Source organism: Lynx canadensis, chromosome A2 (genome assembly GCF_007474595.2).
Source record: "Lynx canadensis isolate LIC74 chromosome A2, mLynCan4.pri.v2, whole genome shotgun sequence".
Classification (NCBI taxonomy): Eukaryota; Metazoa; Chordata; class Mammalia; order Carnivora; family Felidae; genus Lynx; species Lynx canadensis.
Window position 1 is genome coordinate 150,055,202 of NC_044304.2, and position 5,815 is coordinate 150,061,016.

At 45.6% G+C, this 5,815-nt stretch overlaps 1 pseudogene; it reads right to left on the minus strand.

The window, feature by feature from the left end:
• Positions 1–1,235: 1,235 nt before the first annotated feature.
• LOC115501933 lies at positions 1,236–2,808 on the minus strand (annotated as a pseudogene).
• Positions 2,809–5,815: the final 3,007 nt, after the last annotated feature.

The window sequence follows — 5,815 nt, forward strand, 5'->3', positions numbered from 1 at the left end:
CTACACTCAACACTCTTAAGAGGCATAGGAGAGTGAGGACCTGGACCAGTAGGAAGGGTAATATGTGGGTTCCATCTAAGGATAAGGACACAAAACAGCTAATTCTGTATCACCACAAAAGAACTGCCACAGATAAATGAGACCTTCGTTCTTTCCATTCACACAAAAACTCACCTTTTCCAGCTTATGCCACTAAATTCTAAGGTCAGCTGAATCACAGCTTGGGATACTATTCCTGTGTTTCCACAGTTATGGTGAAAAGCTACATTCCTAATAGTTTTTTTTTCCCCCTAATTAAATGGATTTGAATAAGCTGAAAGCCTAAAATCTAGGGACTCTTCATTATTTTATTTATTGGGGGAAATCCTTAAAACTTGTACTGCCATTTTTTACTTACAAAATTGGAAGGATATGAAATGCATAGTGACAATTTATTACACAAATCATAGAAATGTTCAACGTGAATCTAATTTTATCCATTGGGCAAAGAAACAAAAGGGGGTAAGTTCTTTTAAGAAGAATCCCAATGCATTTAAGGTGAAGAATACTACACTAGCTTCCCCCCCTTAGTTGGGGTGGGGGAAGGATATGTGGAATTGAACATGATAGGAAGCAAAGTGTCCATTAAACAAACACCTATAATTTGTGAAATAGTTCTGTCAGAGTGGTGTGAGGCATGGATCATTGGTTTATCTTTGGCAGTGATCTCATGTTTTAGGTAACTAGAATGAGATTATATAGCTGGGCAATGGCTGGCATAGTGAGTGGATATAGGTTTTAACTTCAATTCATAGCAAATGATGATCACAGATTTAGCACCTTAGTTTGTATCTCCTCTGTACCTGAATCATCTATTGCTGTGAACCTTGAGCTTTAGGTGAGAAGGCTGGGTTCTTCGAGAACTCCTCTGTGATTACTCAAGGACTGTAGTTTGCTCCAACTCAAGGGGTGGTTTTCTTGTTAGAGAAAGTATGCGATGCTCAATAGGAGACTGAAGTCTTGAAGACATTTTACGGTGGTGACAGGGGTTTTGATTCAGGAGTAGGATCTTTAACAAGTCAAATGCGTATTATCCCCCCTTTTAAAGATTGCATTTTTTAAATTAATCTCTACACCCAACGTGGGCTTGAACCCACAACCGTGAGATCAAGAGTCATAAGCTCTACCGACTAAGCCAGCCAGGCGCCCCTACATATTACCTCCTTTTAAACATTAAGTTTTTTTAAGCACCAGAATTATATTTTTTGTCTTGAGATAGTGCTTTCTTCTATATTTGATTTCTTGGTTTCCTTGGTAGATACTATGGTCTCTTCCAATATTTCTTCAAAATCTCCCCCTATCTGGAAGTTTTTCTTAGAGGCTATCTTAGAAACCTTCTCCTAAGAGACAGACCAGTGGATGAATCTTTGGAGGTCGTAAAACTGAGGATTCTAGGTGGACACAGATAACCTGGATCGGAAGGGGGATTCAGTCCTAAAATGCTTAACCCACTGGCGCTAAAACGTGGGTCTTCACTTTACAGTAGCTCCCCATAAAGCTGCTATCTCCATACCAAGAAACATTTTGACGCTGTGCAAGTCCTGGTATTCCTGAAGGTGGCAAGCCATGTCACACTCTTGGTGACATCACTCTGCAGCGGCCCAACACTATCCTGGCAGCTGGCCGTGTCTGCACTGTGCCGCTCTCCAGCTCCAGCCTCTCCCAACACTCGTTGGCCCCACGCAGCCCCTCAGTCTCGACCGTGCATGCCTGCAGTTCGCACCGGTACTCGTGAATCTCCTCGCGGCCGGCCCTGTTGGCCTCCGCGCTTCGCGCCGCCTGCTAGCTCAGGCTGGCAAACCTGGACTTGCACATTCCTCCACTGACCTAGGGGCCAGGGAACCTCAACGCCGAACTGAGGTGTGGTGTGGCCACAGCCACGCTCACGTCGGCCGAGGCCTGCGACGACACCTACAGTGTGGCCAGCGGCTCAGCCACCTCATCTTGCACCTGGCGCACGAAGGCCAGGTCGTCTAGCAGCGACTCCAGCCTCTTCTCCGGGTCCAGGCGGGCCAGCGAGGTGCCATCCACATCGCGCTGCCACGCCTCCGGGCACCCTTGGCTCCCCTCCTCGCAGCCTGACCGCAACCGCAGCGCCTAGTCCGCCGGGCCGACGCGCTCCAGCAACGCCCCTGCGCCTGCGCCGAGCCCGCCTCCTACAGCTGCGCGCGCAGCTCGCGCCGGAAGAGCTCACCAGGCGCGTCGGGCCGGCGTGGCGCTGCTCCAGCGCGGTCGCCTCGGCTTGGATCGGTCTTCTATTTCCTGCGTTGGTGCGTCTCCTCCGTGACTACGGCAAAAGCGGTCGTCGAGGCCTTGCAGCTGCTCTGTCTCCTGGGTGCGCGTAGCTGCCGGACTCGGGTCCGGCCCGTCGGATGCCGCAGGGCCACGGGCGGTGGGCCGGGCGCAGGCCGAGCGAGGAGGCCCAGGAGGCCTCATTGCAGCGGGACAGCGACTGCGAGATACCTGTGCCACCGGCACTGGAGAGTCACGAGGACAGCCGAGGGCCATCTCCCAACACCTTGTGGTAGCAGGACGAGGCGCACAGGTAGTGCTCCGAGTTGAACGAAGCTTAAGGGCCGGGAGAGCAGCTGCGGCGGAAGCTGCAGAGGAGTCTGCTTTCACGAGGCGCGTGAGACAGGCCCAGGAAGGCTGCCCTTACCCAGTGCCACCCGCACGCCTACTCCACCCATCCATACCACACCGCTCGACCACTGTCACCTCCAGCATCTGGTCTGCCTCCCTCGTCTCCCCCTCGTCCCATCTGTCCATCCTACACGTGTCTGCTTCTGGTACTCCCTCTCCAGCTTGTCCTGGCCCCTTATACAGCCTCCACCTCCTCCATGGCTAAACTGCCATTCTGGTATCTTGATTGGAGCTTCGCCGGCCTGCCCTGAAGCTTTGCTCAATTTGACATAATCGCCCTCTCTTTCTCTCTTTGGCGTCACCACTGGCTCTTGCTCTCCGACTGTAATAATCATACTCAGGTTTATCGTATCCAAAACTAGCCAAACAAACAGGAAAACCGAACCCACAAACATATACATGAACAAAGCCACTTTCCCGCCACTCTGCTGCCCCCCTAAGCAAGGGCCTTCCTTCGTCCTCTTCATCACAAAACTTCTGTAAAAAGTCATCTTTGCCACCGGCTTCCGTGCGGATATCACCCACTCCCTTCATCTTTGTAATCTGGCTTTAGCTCTTCTCACTTCATCATAATTTTTTGAAGGTCGATAGCTGCTTACCAAATGCAGTGTTTTGTTTTTTATTCTTATTTTCCCTAATCACTTTATATGATTTTCCCTGTTCTCTCATGCCTTATTGCTCCCCACACCTGTAAAATTCTCCCCACCTTTGGCTCCCCCAATAATGTTTTCTTATATCTCTTTTTATCCCTATGCCTCCTCATCTTATTTTCCAACTTGAAATATAGGTTTCCCTTAAGAATTTGCCCTTGGCCCTCCACTCCATCCTCACTTCTATATGGTCTCTTGGTGAACTCATTCAGTCTCATGGCTTTAATTCTTCCTTGTTTGTGACTTATTTCTGAAACCCCATTTCTAGCCCTGACAACTCCTCATTGGAAGTTTCCACCCATACATTCTACCAGTGTGTTGATGTTAACAGATTCAAATCTAAATCATTATTTTCTTTCCTGAACATTTATTCCTGTTTCTGTTAATTAAGGTCTTTCTCATTGCACCAGCTCAAAACTTTTTGTTTTTAATGTTTATTTATTTTTGAGAGAGAGAGAGAGAGACAGATTGATCGCAAACAGGGGAAGGGCAGAAAGAGAGGGAGACACAGAATCCAAAGCAGGCTCCAGGCTCTGAGCTGTCAGCATAGAGCCCAACGTGGGGCTCGAAGCCACGAACTATGAGATCACGACTTGAGACTAAGTTGGATGCTTAACCGACTGAGCCACCCAGGTTCTCCTCAAAACTTTGATAGAATCTTTAATTCTCCCCTTACTTTTGTCCCACATCTGTTAAGTGGTCAAGTTCTAGTAATTTTGTTTTGAAACATACATATTTTGTTTTCGTTCTTTCCTCTTTATTCCTGCTAGTACCTTCTAGTACAATACCTGGCTTCCTCCTGCCTTGGTTAATGCTATAATCACCTAGTAGGTCTCCCTGCTTTCAGCCTTACCCTACTGAGCTGTACCTTATAGTCTGACACGCCACTACCATGTTAATTCCTAAAGCACACATCTGTGCTGGTTATTTTCCTGTTCAAACACTTTCACAGGCTGCCCAGTGCCTAAAGCATAAAGACCCAAACGCACACATTTAGGACCCTCTATCTCTAGCTCTAAACTACCTCTCCAGTTTTATTTCTCATGAGGTGTTTTTTCCCACCAGCTCTTTACTTTGACCACCAACAATCACATGCTACAGTTTTACATCCAATAGCAAGAAGCAAACGCTCTAACTCAAAAATCACTAGCTATATTTATGATTAGGTTGATAATTAAGTTTCTTTATTAAGTTATATACTGAATATAAAAAATTATAACAAGAAGTTCTGATGTAGAATGAGCCCTGGGCATAAAGGTCTACAGTGTGATTCTGTTACTTTGTAATTCTCTTGACAAAAATGTGTTCTCCTTTGCTAATGATCTCCTGTAATTTGGAACTCACACTACACTGATCACAGTGTGCTTTGTATTATAATTACCTGTTACCTATCTTATCCCTGCTAGGATTGGTGGGGCCCCAATAAATTACACCCTTCTCCCTACCTGAGAGGGAGGAGTGGCAGATAAGATCAAAACAATACTTTGTTATTGATAAAACTGGTTCTGAAGAAAGCTGCCTTGTTGTGCTGCAACAATAGGCTTCCTAATACATGAAACACCAGAATTTGGCACACTCCTCTGCAGTCCCAGGGTAGGGTTAGAGGTATAGGACTCCTGGAGTGGGCAGGACAGAAGTGTGCACATCCCAGTCCTTTTCCTTTTTTTTTTTTTTTTTTAAGTTTATTTATTTATTTTGAGAGAGAGCAGGAGAGGGGCAGAGAGAGAGAGAGAGGGAGCACCAGCAGCGCGGAACCCAACAAGGGGCTCGAAGTCATGACCTGTGAGATCATGACCTTCGACGAAACTAAGAGTTGGCCTCTTTACCCACTGAGCCACCCCGGTGCCCTCCCCCCCAAATCAGTTCTTCGACAGTTCATCCAGGGAACTCACTCCTCCGCGGGCAGGGATTAGGGATGGGATAAAAGCACGGAGGCATTTAGGAAAAGACATCTCACCTAGACACCATAGAAGTTATCAAAATCCTCTGATAAAATTGTGGACTTCTTGAAGTCGAAGACAATATTTTGTGTACGTCTTTTAGATGACATATCAAGTGCTTGATGTCTATATTAAATTATATACATACCATAATTATTACATATGAGTTATACAATTATTATATGCCATTTAATCCATACATTGTATAATAAATTTGCTATGTTATATACCATATATAGAAATATTCAGTTATTTATATTAACAAATTATTAAATTGAAAAGACTGCTAATATGCAACAGTGACATTACCAGAGACTCACAGAGGAGAAGCTGGTTATTAGACAGGAAAACAAATTATTTTTGAGCCTGCAGAGCATGAGGAGAGGCTCATAGGAAAATGAACACATTTTAGTTCATTTGCATGTCTAATGGTAATTTCAAAACAATGCTTCCTATAAAGAATTATTTCTTTTTTTTTAAGAATTATTTCTTAAAATCATATCAAAATTGCTAGATTTTTATTTCTTTTCAAAGTCATGAGAA